The 20,715-nt window shown below is 39.2% G+C and overlaps 1 protein-coding gene across 3 annotated transcripts in view; it reads left to right on the top strand.

Moving 5' to 3' along the window:
- tnika (TRAF2 and NCK interacting kinase a) overlaps positions 1 to 20,715 on the top strand; it is a 108,567-nt gene that overhangs the window by 44,924 nt on the left and 42,928 nt on the right. Inside the window, exon 1 of one of the 3 annotated variants that reach the window (XM_055160228.1) lies at positions 17,495 to 17,806. The exons of the other annotated variants lie outside the window; for them this stretch is intronic. The gene's annotated coding sequence lies outside the window, so the exon portion shown is untranslated. Of the gene's footprint in view, positions 1 to 17,494; positions 17,807 to 20,715 lie in introns of those variants that run through there. 3 annotated transcript variants of the gene reach the window in all.

Here is a 20,715-nt window from a genome sequence, read left to right as displayed (position 1 = left end):
GTGAAATATGCATGCAGTGGAATCAGGCCCATAATCTCTGAAAAGTTAAACAACGTGACACACGCACAGAACAGACTTACAGTCAGCAGCAACATCCTCTGTCACAGAAAAAACATATATTCCACTGAAAAAACATATATTCCACTAAGTCGTGTCCTTTAGTCCGACATAACCTGAACCTCGTCAGCAGCACAAGAAGCGAGCTCTTTTTTATCAGCACTAGCAGTTCATGCAATTAGCCACGAGGTTTTAAGTTTCGTTTCTGTTAAATGTAACGAAATGTGCTCCTGACCCAAAATGCTGCCAAATTGCAGAAGTACTAGTATTTATGGGGGGGACCAACTCTCTTGCAGCCGAACTTGCCATCTTGTCTTGTCTCCCTTATGAACGTCACGTGACAACAGAACAAAACTAATCGAACGTCATCTCCCCAAGAAACATTATAGACACTATTATATTTAAATTGTGATAACATCAAATTGAAAATACAACCACACATTAATTTGTGCTGAGCAAACTAATTTAGATATCCATAAATTATAATATTATATTAGGTTCTTATGTGCTGCAGATTTCTTTAAATGGCAGTAATGAAACTGATACCATTGCTATTTTTTAATACTGCGGTATACCGTAATACCGTATTACCACCAAACCCTACTAAGTATGTAAAATTAAATTGCAATAAGATATAGACATAGACATAGTGGGAACAGATGTAAAAACTCATTCTCTCAGTTTTAGCTTGGTGGCAATTTAATGTTGGTCCTCTCACAGCAGTCAGATGTAGAATTGTGAGAATAAAGCATTTGAAAACACATTGAACAGAGTGGGACAGGGGTAATAGAGAGAAATGGAGTGACTCACAGACAGTATTGGTTATTGATCGGAGTATTGATCCGGCGTAACTCAGACAGGGAGAGAAAAGCTGTGGGCAAATAGCTCTTTTACAGCAAATACCATCAATTAACTGCTGCTGGATTTGTGTGAAGTACAGTTTATGAGACAATGGGGATTTGGGTCACAACGTCTGATTGATGTATATATATATTTTTTTACTTTTACCACTTTTTGCTTAGTTTGATTCAAATCAACTTCTACATATTGATAACATTTTATGAGTATTATGATGTTTCAAAATACTACTCTCAGTGCCGCCTCTGACCACCTCTCATTCACAAAAACCCTGTATTCATAGACTGAACAGCTGCATTATGTGAGAAAATATATATTATATTGTAAAAACAGGTTAAATGTTTCACAATAGAAACTTAAAGGACACATTTACATGATTTTCAGAGCTACGTTATAATGTTATTTGCTCAACACAAACATACATAGAGTTGTGTTTTGTTTCATTCACGCATGTTTAACACACAAACACTGTATATTTAGTTCTTCTTTCAAACAGAAAACACTTTGTAATAATACAGAAAGTGCTCCACTGCATTTTTAAACTCCATATACCTTCACTAAAAGCATTTGGATAATTTTAGCCCTGGAGCTGCCAATCTGTACTGAACAAAAGATAAAATGTAGAGTAATAAAAACTCCAGGTATGTTTTTTTTTTTACGAGGTAACAATGACTAAAAACACCCAAGAATCCATTTTGTGTTATATAGGACCTTTAACAACACTTTTCATTGTTAGATCCTTTTTGAGCCCAGTTCCACATTTGGTTCTATTCTAGTCCTATTTAGTTCAGGAAACGTAGTCCTTGTTTACTCCCTATTATGGTTATGTGCAACAGTAAAGACAGCCTTACCAGGTAAACTAAGACAAAAACAGGCTAAATTAGGACTGAAAAATTAAACAAATCAAAAATAAAAACATATTCTGATATATTTCTTCTCTTGCAATATGAATTCCATCAACAGTGCTTTATCCTTAAGTGTCTTGCCCAAGGACACCACGACAACGCGCTCTAGATCCTCCCACCCTTCCTCTCCTCTGCTGCTGTTTTCCTCGTGCACCTTCAGCACATGTTCAGTAAATCACCGCTGACTGTTAGTTTGACCTCCAGAGCCGACGGAGCGTGAGCCGATGTGCTGAACCTGCCTCTTTGCTGCAACCCCCCACCCCCTTCTCCTCCTCTTCTCCCCCTCCTCTTCCTCTTCCTCCTGTTCTCTTCTACCTCCCCCTCCTTTTCTCTTCTTCTTCCTCCTCCTCTTTTCCTCTTCCTTCATCCCCCTCCTCTCTCTCCTCTTCCTCCTCCTCTTGTATGTATGTGTTGTTGAAGATGCTATTCGATTTGAAATAGGAGACACCTGCCCCGGTCAATGGTCGGCTCTACTGTATTAGTCAGTAAGTACCTGTGTAATTGGAAAGTGTGTACATTTATGGTGCCTGAAGTAGATCGCGGCACAGTGTGAATTGATTTCTATAGTTGTAAGAACATTTCCTAAATATAGCCTTGACGCAAAGTGCACTATTTGAAACACTCACATTTTCACCTAAGTGCTGCCTGATTTATTGTTTATCCATCAAATCACAAGAAAACATGACAAGTGGTGAGCTGAATCTGCAAGATGTAAATTACATCTTTTTCTCTCTCTATGTATATGTATGTATAGCATGGAAACCCTTAGGTAGCGGATCACCTACACCTGGGTAAAGCAAGTCATAAGGAAGGGCATCTGATTTAAAACCTGGAAGCTAGATGATTTACTGTGACATAATAAAACAACATGGAGAATATGCTTATTCCTCTAGGTACTCCTGACCTTGAACCTATAGTGCAGTGTGCGGAAATGGGACTCCACTGCTCATGACAGGTTGCCCAGATGCATTGAAGGATGCGTCAAATGCAGAGGAACAATTTAAAATAAAATTAAATAAAGTATGCCTATATCTATATGGGAAAAGCAACGCAACGTCTTTTAACATTAATATATGTATATATATCTTCTAGGGGTGTAACAGTGCACAAAAATCATGGTTCGGTACGTAACTCTGTTTTGAGGTCATTTGTTTGGTTAGTTATTTCATTTTCGGTACTATATGGGAACAAAATGCTTGTTGTTTATTTGTGTGTTTATTAAACCAACAATTAGTTTTAACATTATACAAACAGGAAAATAAAATAAATGCAGGGTGTTGCTTGGTAATACCAGTAAGTTAAATAAAATATTCTCAAATAAGCAACAAATGTATGAAATATTATAAAAAATAAAGGCAGAAATTCCATACCAGCGAAAGGCGAAAGTGAGGACCGGGCGCGACAACCGTTGGTTTGTGCAGATTCAAGAGGTTTGGAGGGACGGCAATTGTTGTCAAGGCGGCCGCCCTAACTATAAAGCATTACAGGAAACTCTACCACCCCAATCACAGGATGAGTTCCCTCGAAAAATATTAAGCCGAGCCTTCCGTGTAGCTGCACATGTAGTGGCAGAATTTAAACACACAAAGTGAATTCACTCGCGCACTGCCCTGCACCGAACCGAACATCCTATACCAAAACAGGCACAAATACATGTACCATTACACCCTTAAAATCTTACAATCTGGTGACATTGTATAATTTTTACAGAAATCCTGCACTTTTGTTTTTCAGTTTTTCACAGTGTGGCATTATGGTAAGGCGATGACAGCACCAGCCCATGTTACAAGTTAGTTCTGTGAAAAGGCAACTCTTCTCACAGTATGAATGCACATTTAATAACAATAACATCTCCATGGAGACAATCAGGTTACAGACCCCCACCAGAAAAGTCACAGTACATAGATCACCTTTACCTTTGAAAATATTCGCTTGTACTGCTTCCATAGTTGATCGTACACTTTTTGCATAAACACTGCTTCAAATGAGCTAATGTTGGCGTTTGAGCTCAGAGTCCCATCTTTTTTACCGTCTGTTTTTCTATCTATCCCAATGCTAAATCCTCCATGCCCCTAGATTAGCCTGCCCCTCCATTTATTCCTCTGTCTACCTTGTTAATTGGGGTGTTATTCTGGGCGCTCGCAGGTTAACGAGCCTGTACCCGCTCCAATCTTCTGAGAGATTATTATTTTGCTTTGCTTATCCCTATAAATGGAGTCCATTTCATTTGCCCGTCCGCCTGTCCACCCGCCTGCCTGCTCACTTGCTTCCCTGCGTGTTACCTCTCCCCTCCTTCAAAACCATAAATAAAACCTCTCCACACTTATTCTACATATCATCGATTTCATCTCATATTTCTCTTGTTGTGCACGATTCCCTTCACTGGCAACTGGTATAATATCTTCTTTCGTTTTAAACCTAGCCTTATTTTTTTCAGATCTGAATGTATGAGTAGCCCAAGGGTGCATATATTTCCTGGCTAGCGCAGTGTTGGATGGGAATAGGCCAGTTTTATTTACTGCCTGGCTGACTCCACTACATTGGATTGTGTGTGTGCTCCAGTGTATTACAGTATATGTGTGAATGTAGAAGGATTTCAGGTGCTTGAACTGCAATGAGCTGTGTCCAGTTGCGTTGCCCTCCTATTTTCTCAGGGCAGCGTCTTGTATTTGTAATGTTTGCTAATGGAAAGCTCAGTCCGGAGTCTGCACCTGCTCCTGTTGGGGTAGTGGAGCATAGAAAAGGGAGGGTAAGGATCTGGGGTCTATTGTAAAGTAAGGTTTTTGTGAAATATTTTAACCTAAGCACCACTGCAGTTTGGGAGTGTGTAAATCTCACAGACTCCAATAAAATGGGTGATGTAAAAGGTACAAAGTTCTCAGACATCAATATAAAAAGAAAGGTGTAATTTAAAATGCATTGGGTGTATTGACTTTATTCTGAAGTTGAGGTATATGTCTAGTTTAAAGGGCTCGTAATAAAGGACTCACAGGTTTAACACCAAAACCCTGCATATTTAGGCTGACTTTTCTATTCTGTTTTGTCTGTTTGTTTATTTATTTTATTCATAAAGTATAAAAAGACATCAACAGTGTCACAACAACAAACATACAAGCAATGAATGAAAAGGAGCAGAAAGAAGAGTCATCTTATGTTATCTGTCCCCCATTCTCTTTCCGAGACAAAACATCAACACCGATAGTTACTTTAAAACATTTCAAATCAGTATATTTCAGTTCAGTCACAATTATTAATCAATTGCAAACAGAAATCTTCACTATTATGCACAACAACTTCGTTTTCTTTTTCATACATACACATTGCATTCGATATTATGTGTTTTGTAAATGCCATCATTGTACTTGATTCTTTTATATCTTTGTCAAGACTGTTCCGTAAGTTAAGTCCCTTCACAGCAATGCTTCTCTCCATAACATTTTTAAACATGTAGGTTCCTTTGAAAGTGTAGTGGCTTGTTCTCATCTCAAACAGACTTTGAATATTTACAGGTCATACATTGCACTTTGCCTTATACATGACTATCATACATTTTCATCACTTTATCTTGAACAAATAATGGGTTGAATGGCTCTTTACAATGACTGTTGATGATAATTCTCAATGCTCTTTTTTGTAAAATAAATGAAGGCTGTAGGTGAGTTTTACATGTTGACCCCCACATTTCTACACAGTACATCAGATATGGTCCAATTATAGAGTTATAAAATGTTAATAATGCTGCACTATTTAGTGAGGACAGCTCTTCTCTCATACAGAAAATACTCCACCTTAATCCTTCCAACCTGTACTAAACATGAGGTAAAAGGTAACTGTTAACTTGAAAACTACCGCTTCATGACATCACAAGGTGGAACAGAGCATTTTGAACTTTGGAGATGTAGACACTGATAACAAAGGGTTACTCAGATAAGTGTGAATGAAACAAAACACCACTCCAGGTATATTTTTGAGGAGGTAACAACATTCTAACACAACTAAAGCCCTCAAAAGTCAGTTTTGCGTATTATAGGACTTTTAATGTTAATCGGTTGCTGGTAAAAGCCACTTAGTGTTGTCATAATACTAAAATTTCAAACTCTATTTCAATACTAGGAACTTGACTTGATACTCAATACTGATGTTTTTATACAATGTATGTAATTTAACACTACATTACTCTAGTTGTGTGTTTTTGATGAGGAAACAACATTATAACATAGATAAAAATAGATAAAAATACCGTAATATAGGTCATTGAATGTATAACGTCCCATTCGTTTCAGTGGTCTCTGTTACATATCACTAGACTTCCTATAGACCCCTCTGTCTGTGAACGCTATATGCAGCAGCCATTGCCCCAGGACATGTCCTATAGCCCACTTTCCCTCTCTGATGCTGTTGCCATGCCAACAGGACCCGTGCCAGTCCTGGGTTTGAACCTGGTCCAGACAGTTCTTGCTTAATGTTTGTGTGCATGGATTAACACAGAGCTCAGATTAGGATTAGAGAGAGTGACCCATTTCTTTTCATGAAGACTCGCACTAACTGCCACTGCATTGTTTGGTGTTTATGCAATATTCAGCGCATGCTAGTTAGACCCTGATTTGTACAATAACAATTAATATGATCGCATTGTAGTAGCTAACGGCTGAGAAACACCTACCTCACTGCACTTTCACACTAAAGTCTAGTAAATAATAGGGGTGTAATGATATCCAAGTCTCACGATACGATATCGTCACGGTATAAAACTCACAGTACGATATTTATTGCGATATCATGGGAAAGCTCACGATATGGCGAGGAGGCTCATGATTAGAGATGTAACAATATCCAGATCTCTCGGTACAATGTTTTCACGATATACATCTCATGGTACGATATTTATTGTGATACAAAACTGTTAATATGCAAGACAAGACAAGACTTTATCCAGAGAACTAAGACTTAAAAGTGCTTAGAATTGTTAGGATTATGTAGTTCCCTCTGTCTTTTTTTTAGCTATTGCTGCACCATAACTCCTAATTTAAATAAAGAGACTTGTAATTCGATATATTGTGATGGTCCACGATATTATTGTGAGAACTTTGACGATACAATATCACGTTATTGTTACACCCCTAGAAAATAACAGCATAATATTACAAGCATTAGCCAGCAGTCTTCCAGTTAGTCACTCTTTTTTGTTTAAATCATCAAATTGTATTGTGTTTACAGAGAATATTAAAACTTCTTTAGCAGTGTTTGCTTGGGTGTGAATTGTGTCACCATTGTCACTGCAAAATATCAATAGAAAATCTGGGTTTAGGTCAGATCATTTTTGCATTTATGGTTTACAGTGTTGCTTCTACAAAAACCTGAAACATGGAGTCTTAAACACACTGCTATTCTAGTATTTAAGTCGGGCTATAATGTATGTCTTACACACTGTCAAAAAAGATACAAAATGGATTTTAAACAGCACGTTTCAGGAGCCTGTGATCAATACGAGGTCCTCTTTAGGAGTTCGATTTTCAATAAAAAGGTGAGAGAGACTAACTGAAAAACTGCTTGTGACTGTAAAGTTATTTGAGATTGAGAAACTAACAGCATAAATCATCTCACCTGTTGTAGTTTCATTTTAAGTCAGTTCTTTCTAATCAGACTGTGTTAAAATAAAGATCAGATTAAAGTCTAACAAATCCTCAGACAGAGCAGAGCGTTTACAGTTAGCATCACACCCCCAGGAAATGCTGATGATCAACTGTCTGAGAGGCCATCTTAATTTAATTTAAAGCAATTTCCATACAATATTTCCTTTAATGTAAATTTTTTTCCAAATGAGCCTACATTAAGCCACCTCTTCGCTGTCTCCCCATTATCCTTGACTCCTCTTCACAAAAACTACTCAGAGGACAATCGCCTCTCTTCGCCTGCCCTGTACTGCTCTGTTTAAAGCACTGTGCTCCTGTCCAGCCAAAACTGTTGCTATGACGACAGGAGGAAGTGTCCCGTGTAGAGTGGGGCCATCGGGGTGTCGTTTGTGTAAGTTGGCAAAGAGAAAAGAGGCTCTCAGCACTGGATTTCAGGTTATCCTCGTGTAAAATGGATGAGGAAGATCTACCTGCATTATGGAAAAAGAAAGAGCTTTTAGAGGAACTTGAACTGTGTGTTTTGAATATAAGCCTATATCAAACCGTAACAATATTTGGTATATCTGAGTTCACTTTTATTACTTCTAGGCTAGATCCAACTTTAAAGGAATGGCTCTTGGTGAAAATGATCAGAAAACGTGACTAATGAAACTGAAATTGTTGTTACATCCAGTTGAGAGAGAAGCACAGACATATTTCCTGTCCCCAAATACACAAAGCGCTCACCTCCTGAATGTTTTTCACTAACAAAACAGTCCGTATTGAAAATAGACTGAATTATGTCTGTCGGCGTCATCTTGTTTGTTGTGGTTTATTTGAGCGCTTCAACTTTGGCTTCTGCACAAACTTCAATCTTGCGATCTGATTGGCTGCGCACCCAATTATCTGTACAGTGGGCCCACGACAAGAGGGATTCTCATTAGTTTGTGAACTCGAATTTCGTGAGAATCCATCTCACTGTGCAAGGTTAATTCTTGCTACCACCTTCTTCCTGTGAGTGTTATCACCTCTCCACAGATCTGACTAGTAACATTGCCTGGTGGTGTCACATGCTTGCTAGCCAGGCTGACGCCACCTAGTGCCTCCGCTCAATTTCATTTCTTTCCAGCAACTACGTCAGGAATCAACATACACTAGTCGGTTCGCAAAATCCCCGGAAGTGTGAGTTCGGGCACCAACCAATCAGCGAAGAGCCATACATTCTGTGTTGTCAGCGATTCCCGAGATTGAGGATTTAAAGCCAGAACAAAGAGAATGTTTGGTGAATTTTATAAAGGGGAAAGACGTTATTGCCCTTCTTCCTACAGGATTTGGGAAAAGCTTAATATACCAGTTAGCCCTGTTAGTGGTGCATTATATACATCACGACCAAATAGCAGCGACTGGTTAAATGACAAAAAGTACCCGCCTACCATCGAGCGAACGAATTCCAACACTGCGAGGTCAGACGGTTTCTACGAAGTGAAACCGGCTGATGAATCAGGCTACATGCTTGCCTCCTTAGAGATAGATTAATGTAAAGCTATACTGTGTAACGTTCCATGCAAAGCAATAACTGACCCAGTCTATAAAAGTAGGATATAAATGACTGTACTTCTTCATTAAAGACATCACATTTCACATATTGCTAAATTTCACAATGAGACATTCAGTTATTACAGAGAGCACTTCTGAAGCACTCATGCCTCATCTCCACCTCCTCTGCTCCTCGTCCATCACTCCAGTGCTGTTTTAGTGTCTGTAATTGACAGATGTAATTAATTCTCATTATGTGCGGTGAAAATTACAGGAAGGGGCGTGTCCTGTGTGAGTGGAGACCTCCTCAGAGCCTGATATGAGAAGAAGAGGAGACTAAAAACACTGACAGCTCTGAGTCACTAACTAATGAGAGCGGAGGAGACCAGAGTGTAATGACAATATGATGAGTGATTATCAGAATTACAGGAGGATTAAGCTTCAACTGAATGCATTTTTACAGAAGAGTGTGTGTGTTGTGTTTTTAACCTTAATATCCCACGCAGATATGAAAAAGTGGGGGAGAGTGCTGGTATGATGTGAAAATACCAGCGCACAGTGTCATAGTATTATTAATGTCAGCTATAGTGTAATGAAATCTGTCTGATGTATGTAAATCTGATAGAGAATGTTAAGGACACAGATCAAGAATGAGATTATGAGCACCACGATACTTTGGAAATTAAATACAGCTCTGCATATTGTATTTTTGACACATTTCTACATCAATGTTTCTCTTTCAAGTCAGCAATGTTACTTTAACTTGAGGCACTGCTCTGACCATAAATTACAGATTTAGTTGGAATTACATCTGACAGACACGTCTCTCTCAAATAACTTTACAGTCCCAAACTAGTTAACATTAGCCAGGGTCCATAATGTTTGTATTGATACTCTGATACTGTGCAGTGACATCTAGCTGGGGGTGTTCTACGTGTATCTCTATTGGCGGAATGTTCAAGAGTTTTCCCTGATGACACATACACACATTACCAAACATACCTAAAAGATCTGAAAAAGTCTGAAAGAACACAAAATGGGTTTAAACAACACCATTTATCCAAATCTCTGATCAAGTATATGGGGGGGGTGTAACAATATCCAAAATCTCATATACTGTACATCTCGCGGTATGATATTTACTTAAAATGGCTTGACAAGACTTAATCCAAAGAACTAAGACTTAAAAGTGCTTAGAACTGTTATTTCTTCTTGTAGTTTACTCTGAAATGGAGCAAAGGATCATGATCTGTGTAGTTCCTCTGACTCTTTGCTGCACCATAACTCTTAATTTAAGCGAAGACACTTGTAATTTGATATATTGTGATGGTCCACGATATTACTGTGAGAACTTTGACGATATAATATTCACAATATTTCAGTTATTGTTACATCCCTTGTGAGAATTTTTTTTTTAAGTCTGTTGTAGTTCCAGCTAACTCAGTAACAGAGATTCTAAAAGTGTAGTGCTTCCAGTTAGCTTCAGACCCCCAGGAAATGTTGATGACATCATATGCAAAGTATCAATAGAATAAGGCTGGTCAGGCTGTACCTATATGAATTAAACATTTCTTAGTGTACAATAAGTGATCATTGGCCCATATACTGTAGTTTATTCTCGTGGGATTGCACTGGCTGGCTCGGATATCGGCCTGTATCAGTTTTCCGTTTCCATGGCGGCACCAGAACCATCGGAGCTGAACTAACGCAGTCAATCCCACGTCTTATCACTCACACACACCTGGACCAACCACCTCACCCATCCCCGCGGGAGTCTTCTTAAATGTGACGGACAGCTGGACCAAAACACACAAAAAAGCATCACATTGAGTACAGCATCTTTTTTCAATCTATTTTTAAATGTCATCTGGAAGTGAAATTACTACAGTTGTATGGATATGCTTAGTCATGCAGGGCCATCGCGTAAATAGTGTTGGTTCATTGGACATTGCCCCATTTCTTTCCAATTTGGGTCCAATGACACAGTGGATTATGTGGTGTTGACTTGACTGCTGCTGCTGTCTGTGGCTTCATGACTTTCAGAGCCAAAAGCTTATTGGAGGGTTATAATAAATGCCTGTAACTGGCAACTGAGATTTGAATCCTGCTGAAAATACCGTTAATATCATAAGTAGGCAATGTGTATCCAGCGACCATGGTATAGAAAAGAAAGTGGTAGTTCTGAAGGTTGGCGGTTCGAATCCTGCTTTCGACGTAAACATCACTGGTTGAACGCTCAGATCCTTAACTCGCCTCTCTACTAATGTCTGTGTGTATGAATGTGTGTGTGAATGGGTGAGTGGTGCCTTGATGTGTGAAAAGTGCTATGTAAAAGTGTGACCATTTACCATTGTGGTCAGCTAGTGTTTCATTTGTGCTAAATTAAACACCTCATTAAGTTTATTTTACAGTGTACAAGTGTAAAACTGCTAGAACTGGATGGCTTAGAACATATTGATCTTGGTAAAATGCAGTTATTTAGTATTGGCAGTACTAACCTGAGCAGCCAGATGATTTCACAAACTCCCAAGAATCCCTCTGGCTCTGCTCCCGGTGTTGAGATTGCCAAGTTAACCAGAGATTCAATCCAATAACAAAGCAGAAGCCAAAAGTGCCGGTTTGGGGGCTTTGACTGTTTGATTCTTGAGGAAAGTGCTTTGAGCGTTTGTGTTTGTGCTTTTCTCTCATCTGGATTTAACAGAAGTTTGATTTCTCAGCTTGTTCTGGTGATGTGGAGTTTCGCCCAATCAGCTTCAAGTGTTTGTTATGATGTTCGTCCCTTTCTCGATCTCCCTGTAGAGCTCAGATCAAAGTGTTACGCATTAAAGGTCCTATATTACACAAAGTCAACTCTTGTGAGCTTTAAGCCATTTTATAATGCTGTTACCTCTTCAAAAACATACCTGGACTTTGAGTAATTTTTCTCGTTCTTTTATTATTATTACTCCTATATACCCAAAGCTTAATGTGATGTCAAGAGGCAGTAGTTTTGACATTAAAAACTACCTCTTACATTGTTTTCAGTTGAGATGGGCATAACAGTGAAGATGTATGGAGTTTAAAAACACAGTGGAGCCCCTGCTGTATTACGACATGGCAAGATTGAACAGAATATGTTTGTGGTGAGGAAACATTATAACATAGGTCAGAAAATAGCGGAATATGGCACCTTTAAGTTAAGACATTATGCTTGATTAACTGTTATACTTGGTTTTCTGTTGTGGTGTTCAGTCACTATCAGTCCTTTTCTTCAAAGTATTCTCTTATTGTACATTTTTCTCATGCTCCTCCATCTCCACCACATCATCTGTCTGCTCCCTGACCCATGTCTCCAGCACTGGCAGGTGGTTGTACATGACTCCCTGTTTACGTTGTTACGTTCCAAATAAAAGACTAGCCTTGTTGTTCTGCTTGTCAACCCCGTCCGTGTTTGGAGCTTACATCCACGCCAACAGGAAAACCCCATCTGTACTGCAAGAGGCGCTTGAAAGAGAAACACAAAGGGACAAAATTAAGCCAAACATTTAGAGAGCGAATCGAGGAATAATGAGAGGAGATTGTGCGAAGTTAAGAGGGGAGGATAATGAGGATGGGGGAGAGGGAGGAGGGACGGGGGGGATCTAGGTCACAGCAGTCGTCAACAAACTTGTGGAGGAAGGGAGGAAGCTTGGGGAATAGGATACATCCTAGTTAATGGGAAATAGCATGTTGGCAAGTATAGACGTTGTAATATCAATGTACAGTGTTTTTTTATGTTGTTGCTTGGTGCAGTGGGGGTAATGCATTAGTTGTAGCAGGTCATTGCCAGTCAATAACAAACTTGGGAAAGAAGAGAGGAATTCAGGGTCCTATATTGCACAAAATGGATTATTGTGAGCCTTAAGAAATGTTATAATGTTGTTACCTCCTCTGTCTACATCCCTGAAGATCAAAATGCTTACTATTTTTCAAGTTATTAGCTATGTTTTACCTTTTGTTCAGTAGAGATTGGTCATTTGAGTGCTGAAATGAGTTTAAAAACACAGTTGAGCACTTCCTGTATTACCCCATGACGTCACGAGTTGGAACAGAGTGTTTTCAGTGAGAGACCAAATCTCAGCAGTAACATGATTCGTGTGTTAAACATGTGTGGATGAAACAAAACACAACTCCAGGTAGGTTTTTGATGAGGAAACAACATTATAACACATCAGAAAATAACGTAATATCCCCCCTTTAAATATAAATAAAATTTTTACCAGCACGTTTAAAACAGTAAAATGTGTTATCTTTCAAATCTATATGGTATTAATTATGTTATTTATTGCACAAATCCTTACGCCTAGGTGTTTTTGTTGCATTTCTGCCTTTACTCGGCTTATACTGTGCACACAAACGCCTCTTTGTGTTTGTGAGTGAGACTTATCGAAAATAAACAAGCCACGAGTGATGTGATGTTTGGCACCGAATGTTTGGTCTAGACTTAATCCTTGAGGTGTTGCAAATAGCTGAACCTTTACAGAAGTATTAGCACAGTCTGGATGCTTGTTTGCAGTAGTAGTAGGAGCAGTATGAAGCAGTAGTGGTAGTAATTGAGAATGATAAATTATTTGAAAGGTTCTGAGGTTGATTTCTGGGTTATAGCCTTTCTATATGGAGTTTGCATGTTCTTCCTTTGTTGCTGTGTATGGTTGAGTTACCCCAGTACTCCGGCTTCCACATTAACCCAGAACACGCACAATAAGTAAAATCTAGAGGGAGCTAGGGATAGTTCTGACCAAGCCAAGCTCAAGATCTGGAGAGGGGTAACCAAGCCCCAGACAGTTGTAGGATGCGTCAGATACAGACAATGAATTTCCTTCTCATGGGGTCAATAAAGTATATCTTTTTGATTGGTGATTGAAGGGGTGCAGATTGGTAGTCAGGCTGGTGCCACCTAGTGCCTCCATTCAATTTCATTGCTCTCCAGCGAAAAGGTCAGGAATTGGAATATACTAGACGGTTTGCAAGAACCCCGGAAGTTACGGACTGTGCACCGGCCAATCAGCAAAGAGCTGAACCAACCTGAGTTGCGATAGCAGACTCCTTTGCTTATCCTCCTTTGGACTTCCTTTGTCAAATACAAACTTTGCATTTTTATTGCACCGTTAATTTGCAAGTTCACTTTGCAAAAATGACAATGATCATTGACAGACATGTTCACTCTCTGCTTTGTTTGTTGTTGTACAATTACTTGGACCCCACTGAGTGTTCTGGTGCACTATATACGTCACGACCAAATAGCAGCGATTGGTTAAATTAAAAAAGTCTACCTTTGAGCAAACAAATCCTAATGCTGCGAGGTCAGATGATTTCCACAAAGTGAAACCAGCTGATGAATCAGACTAGCAGATTGGTAGCCAAACTTGAAACTTGAAAATTGGCAGCTTTGGCTAGTGGCAACTTTACCACCACTGAATGGAGAGAGAATAATAATGTAGGAAAGCTATTTTGAGCATCTATAAGATTCATGTAATATTGATATAGTTTATATTTCTACATGGGTTGTATACATTTCTACATTGAATTCTCCCCCTTCTGCTGAAACCACTTCATAAGAGAAATTTCAAAAGCCTGCCTGGGGATGAGATGTCCTTTTTCATGCTAATCGTTTCATTTGGAGATGCATAACATTTGGTGACATTGTACAGTGTAACCCCGACCCGACCGCCACCCTGTTCTGTCTCGCCTGATAGATTGACCGTACAGGGACAAAGGAGAGGGAGATGAGGAACAGGGGGAGATGAGGAGCAGAGAATCATAATGCCTTTTGGTGCTCACGTCCTTTTTGTTTAATATGGCCTCTCTGACACTGTGGATGCAAAGATGATGATTGCATCCAGGATCTATAGCGGGGTTTATATCATGCAAATGCGCAAGTATCGCATTAGAAATGACATATGGAACTGACAAAATCTGAATGGAAAAATCTTAATTCACAGATGGTCGCTTTTAATTTGTACAGAGATGAGTTGCGAGTATGGAAAATGAAAAGAAGAAAATTATGACATAGTGAACACTGGTATATTCTATTCCATATGTACTTGCTTGGTATTGTTGGGGTTCTGATGTATTCATTTTTGCGTCATAACATGTACATTTCTCTGCTTCTTTTCATAGCGGTATAGGGCAGCCATGCCATTTTACCCATTTGAATATCACTATAAAATATGTCTGATTTGACTGTCCCCTTTAGTTTATTGTAAAAATATCAGGGAATTAGAAACAGATCAGTTTATATCTAACTTTTGTGTATTATATGATTTACTCTCTCACTTTCCTTTCTCTGTGTAGATATTATTCATTTGTCTGGAATCTTCCACAGTTTGACATTAAGCTTTTGTGTCACCATGGAAAAAAACAAGTGAAGTCATCCGATCAAGCTACAGGTCTAGATCTGTTGAGAGGCAAGCCTGCTCACAGTGTTTTTAAAGATATATTTTAACAATAAAACACCTATAATTGAATAAATGTGAGATAAGTTTAATGCTGTGCTGTGGAACATTCCCAAAAAAGGTACCTAAGATTTTCTGCATAAAATGAATTACATTATGCAGATTTTAACATTTTTGACTGTGCAGCATTTGTGTCTGTCCTTGCGCTAGCTTTGTCACCATATAGATATTGGATAAAAGGACAGATCATTTTTTTGCGTGTGGGTTCGATTCTGGTCTGTAAGTGGTTTGTAATGCCATTGTGGCTCATTGACAATGCCAGTCCTTGTGCCACTAGAATTGGGGCAGTCTGATCCTAATGAGAAATCCCCAGTTCAATCTTTCCAACCCTTTTCAGTCTCGGAAAATTTGAACTTTTTATATTAAATTTGTGTGAAAGAAGAAAGAAAGTGAACGCCCTCCAGCCTGGCTTCGTTTGCATTCTGCAGCTCTGAACCATGACACTGAGAATTATCCTATTAAAACTTGAACTTTCTTTGAACAATAACTTAGCTACTTTAATTTTCTCCCTCAAGAAGTGATAATGGCAAATCCTTCTTCAGGCTTATAAGGTCATGTTTGAAAGAGAAACAGTGGATTTTTAAAATGTCATTGCCATTTTGATGTAGTGTGAAGTGTAGTAAATGGTTTAATATGGGTACTAAAACAATGCTGTAAATAGGACTGGGTAAAGTTGGATTTTTTGATGCCTACACACCTGTTTTTTGATATTGGTACCAGAACTGCACTTTGATATCTGATGAGAAGTCTGATTTAATATCTGTGTAATCCCTCAGTCATCCAGATATGAGCCATATCACGGTCAGAATGTCTGGTTTTCAAGGTATTTTTGAGCTGTAAAACCATCTGCAATGCATGCATCCCGAATTTCAGACTTCTGGTCATCGTCGCGCAATGCATACTGGGAAAGATCCTTTGAAAAAGTGAGCATCAAACCGAATTTAAAAAGTCAACACCAAAGCGAAAGGCACCAGCTGTTCACCAAGAAACACCTTCCACTGCAAAGCATCTTCTTCACCTCTAACTTAACAAAAGGGATTTTGCTTTGATGACGCTCCATATAAAATGTTCTCCGCAAACTTGGAATGATTTCTTAGGCAGCCAAAGGTTACCTTTTTAGTCCTTCTTGTGTGTCAATACTGCCCATCGCCTTCGCCTTTCTCTATTTTTCAATTCTGTTGGGAAAGGAAACAGTTTGAATGGAGATTTGCAGTCACACAGATCTGATTCCCTTTTGCAGTTATGGAGTTCGCAACTTCCAAAGCCCGTTTTCCACTGTTAGGAAATCCAGCAACCACACAATTATGATGTCCGAATCCCGTAAGTAAAATATGACAATATTAGATCCAGAAACAAAAGCAATATGGTTCAAAAGGCTTGAAAAGATCGGCTTTGTCAATAGACACATCCCACTGGGAAATCAAACATGGAGGTTTGATGCTCACTTTTTTGGAGGATCCTTCCCAGTATGCATTGCACGATGACTGGAAGTCCGAAATTCAGGATGTATATATTGAACAAATGTAAGGTAGAGGTGTTTAAAGTCATACTGTGGAACATTCCATGCAGATAAATTATATATCCATAGAAAAAAAGCAGATGACGGACCCACAACCAAAAAGTTACAAATACCTAAAATGTTAAGCAACCTCTTGAAAAGTAACACAATGCACCTTTAAGAGTACGCCTTTTATTGCAGTTTTTACACAATTTCCATTCATGAAACTGAATTGGTGCTATTCGTACAATCTTTTTACAATCTTATTTTTACTCAAGACTATTTGGCAGAACAAGTGAGCCATCAAGCTCGCCTGGTTTTATTTCACTGCTATTAACTGTGACTATTGAATATTCTCACAAGCGATTCATCAAATACAGTGAGTTTTGGCAAGCGTGGGGAACAATTGATTTGTTAAAAAGAAGCAAAATAAGATGAAAAATGGGAAGTGCTTGAGTCTGACTAATGTCCACAAGCTGATGAATGCAGCCTGTACAAGAGTGGAACTTTTTACTGTGAGGTACAAGTCTCATGGTTCATTTGAGACAGAGACTGATTGTGCCTGTGAGTCCTGGGCTGAACTGGGCAATTTGGAGACAATTTTATGATTTTTGTGTCAACTTTAATTTTTTGTTGATTTTTTAATTTTTATTTTAATTTTTTATTCATATTCACAGTCCCTTGCTGAGAGAATAGCCCTTATCAGATTGACTTGTCACATGAGTACTGGTCTTAGTTTAGTTTAGTTAGTTTAGTGTATTTATTTAATGAGACAGGCACGATGTAGCCTGATTCATCAGCCGGTTGCACTTTATGGAAACCATCTAACCTTGCAGCATTAGGATTCACTCGCTCAACGGTAGGCGGGTAAGTTTTTTTATTTAACCAGTTGCTGCTATTTAGTTTTGACATATGTAATGTGCCAAATCCCGTAGGAAGAAGGGCAATAACGTCTTTCCCCTTGATAAAATTCATCAAACATTCTCTTTGTTCCGACTTTAAATTCTCGATCTCGGGAATTGTTACCAACACAGAATGTATGGCTTCATCTACATCCATCTCGACCGCTTTATTTACTGTTGTGCTGTACCACAAAAGGGACCCAGACAGGTGCTTGAGTTTGACGTCATGGCCTCACTGCTCTTGGTTGATTGGCCAGTGCACGGTCTACAACTTCCGGGGTTCTTGCAAACCGTCTAGTGTAGTCCGATTCCTGACCTAGTCGCTGGAGAGAAATAAAAATTGAGCGGAGGCACTAGGTGGCGCCAACCTGGCTAGGGACAGTGCACAATATACATTAACCTTAACAGGAGAGATGCATTGTACCAGGTTATAGCACCAGTGCCAGTTTCCACCTGTAGTCCCTGGGCTTTAGAGTACATATTCCTTTTTTCTCCTCCCTTGTACTACCAGTCAATTAGAGCCATTGTTTAGTCCTATGTTTGTCCTGTTATAGTCCGTTTAAATGGTGATACTTAGAAAGACACTTTCTTTTTCTTTGTGTGAAAAGTTTGATTTTTTAGAGAACAAGTGATAACTGATGTGTTAACATGTGGCTTTATGCAAGACCTTTGTAGAATGTTTGGTCAGTTTATAACTCATTGCAATCTACATACATTCAATTCATATGGACATAAAGTTAGAGATAGACTAATATAGTGGATTTCCGATATTTCAGACAGATTTTTGGGCTTTTTAGCAAATCAGCCTTTAGTCTCCAGCCCTGGCCGATATTTTGTTTTGGGTGACATGCTGTCTAAAAATGCTGATACAGTCTTATGTGAACACTGCTGAAAATGTGATTACTGTACGAAGCTCTCTTATGGGTTCGGCCAAACAATATCGGCAGATCTTATTGGCCGTCGGTTGCTCTGGATTCTCTGGTATTGCTATCACCCATGAAAAAAAACAACATTTACAACCACTCAAATCTGATAATGAAATTTATTTATGACCAGGAGTAGGCTGAAGCTAAACTAAATCTAAAATAATTACAGTGCATTAATGAAAGAAATGAAATGAAAGAAAATATCAAACTTTACACTTGCAAGATAGCAGCAGTGCTTTGACGAAGGTCTCACCTGTCTTTCTCCATATTTCATGTCCTCCTGTGTTTTTCCTAGAAGCACTTTTCAGATCCGGCCTTTATGGGAATCTTTCATAGCCACCACAGTTTTAATCCCATCTGTTTTGGGGCATTTCCTGATTGTTTGTGCGATTGGCGCTGGACTCCTCAGACTCGATCATGCTAATCGCTCCATAGACAGGTGGAGGTAATGGCCGCTGGTGGTTTGGTCTCCTCCTCTGCTCCATCACGGCGCAGATGCTCACGAGGTTTTTGCAAATGAGGCAGTAGTGTTTGGAGTCTATCGTCAGCACCATTCTCTGCAGTGCCCCAGGCTTAGTCCCAAATGGTGTTATACATCATTATTGGGACTTGCTTCTTTGTTTGCCCTCCTATCTTGTTCGATGCACTTAGTTTAGTTTAAGTACTGCTTGCTAAGTAGTCTAATTTTGTATAAACTCCCATGCCGTCTATAGTTTTAACAAGGGCTGTGCAAGTAATCAAATTTTAATCAAGGTCGAGGTTTGTAATCGTCAATGATCAGCTTGGGTCTTTTTAACGGAGAGGTCTACAGCAATCGTCTGCCAGTGAAAGCATGTGGTTTGGAGCAGAGTTCAGACTTCAGAGACTGTTGTTGTTTCCTTGGGCATGCCCTCCTCACCCCCAGTGTCTGTGTACACTGGTGTATAAATGTGTGTGCGAATGGCTGAGTGGTTCCTTGATGTAAAGCGCTTTGAGTGCCTTGAAGGTGGAAAAGTGCTATATAAAAATTTGAACATTTACCTTTACATTATTAAGTTCGACTATTTCCAACTTGAAGTCTACATAAAAAGGATTATCTTATATTTATTCATGGGTTCATGCTCCTGTTTATACGTGACATTTTGACCTTGACATTTGACCATGCAAAAGATATATTTTATTTTGAATTGTTAATTGTTAATATGTTGTCACTCTAAAACCTATGGATAGTTTTGTTTTCTACTTCATCATTTTGAAAATACAATATTACCGTATTGTCCGGGCTATTAGATGCGTTCTTAAGCCTCTAACCCCATCAAAAAATGACCACGCGCCCGCAAGCTAGAGCGTCCTGTACATGAATCCACTCGGGTATCCCAGCACGACTTCAGTAAATTACAAAGTCACACCACCCACAGTGCACGCAAACACACACGGAGCAGACAGCGACCACACAGCACAAACACACCTGCAGCCACACTCATCACCCCACGCCGACAAGGAACGGAACGGAGGAACGATCCAAAAAAAGTCCAATGTGCCTTTCTGAGCCACTGAACAACTGAGTCACTGCGAACACGCCAACAATCCAGTGGTCCCAGACAGCACCCTCCCTACACGCCACAACTGAACAAAGCCCAGAGTCACCGTGAACTCGCTAAACAAAGTCCGACTGACCCATCGAACTGTTGTGTTTCGTTTAAAGTCCGGTGCGGTTTATTTGTGAATAAAGTTCGAAAATACACCATTTGACAGTGACAGTGCGCCTTATAATCCAGAGCGCCTAATAGCCTGTAAAATACGGTACAAAAAGTGTGCGTTGTTCAATAGTATGTTAACATAAATTAATTTGATTGTTGGTGAAGAAATTCATTTGTAAATTAACTTATTGTTTTGTAAATGAATGTCCCTCCTTATACATGAGTCAGTACATTTTGCCATAGCACTAACTCTGTCTTCCATCTGCTTC

This window comes from Boleophthalmus pectinirostris, unplaced genomic scaffold (assembly GCF_026225935.1).
Source record: "Boleophthalmus pectinirostris isolate CB_2022bp ecotype Guang Dong unplaced genomic scaffold, ASM2622593v1 HiC_scaffold_10, whole genome shotgun sequence".
Taxonomy (NCBI): Eukaryota; Metazoa; Chordata; class Actinopteri; order Gobiiformes; family Gobiidae; genus Boleophthalmus; species Boleophthalmus pectinirostris.
Note: the sequence above shows the minus strand (reverse complement) of the source record. Positions and strands in the feature narration are given on the sequence as shown.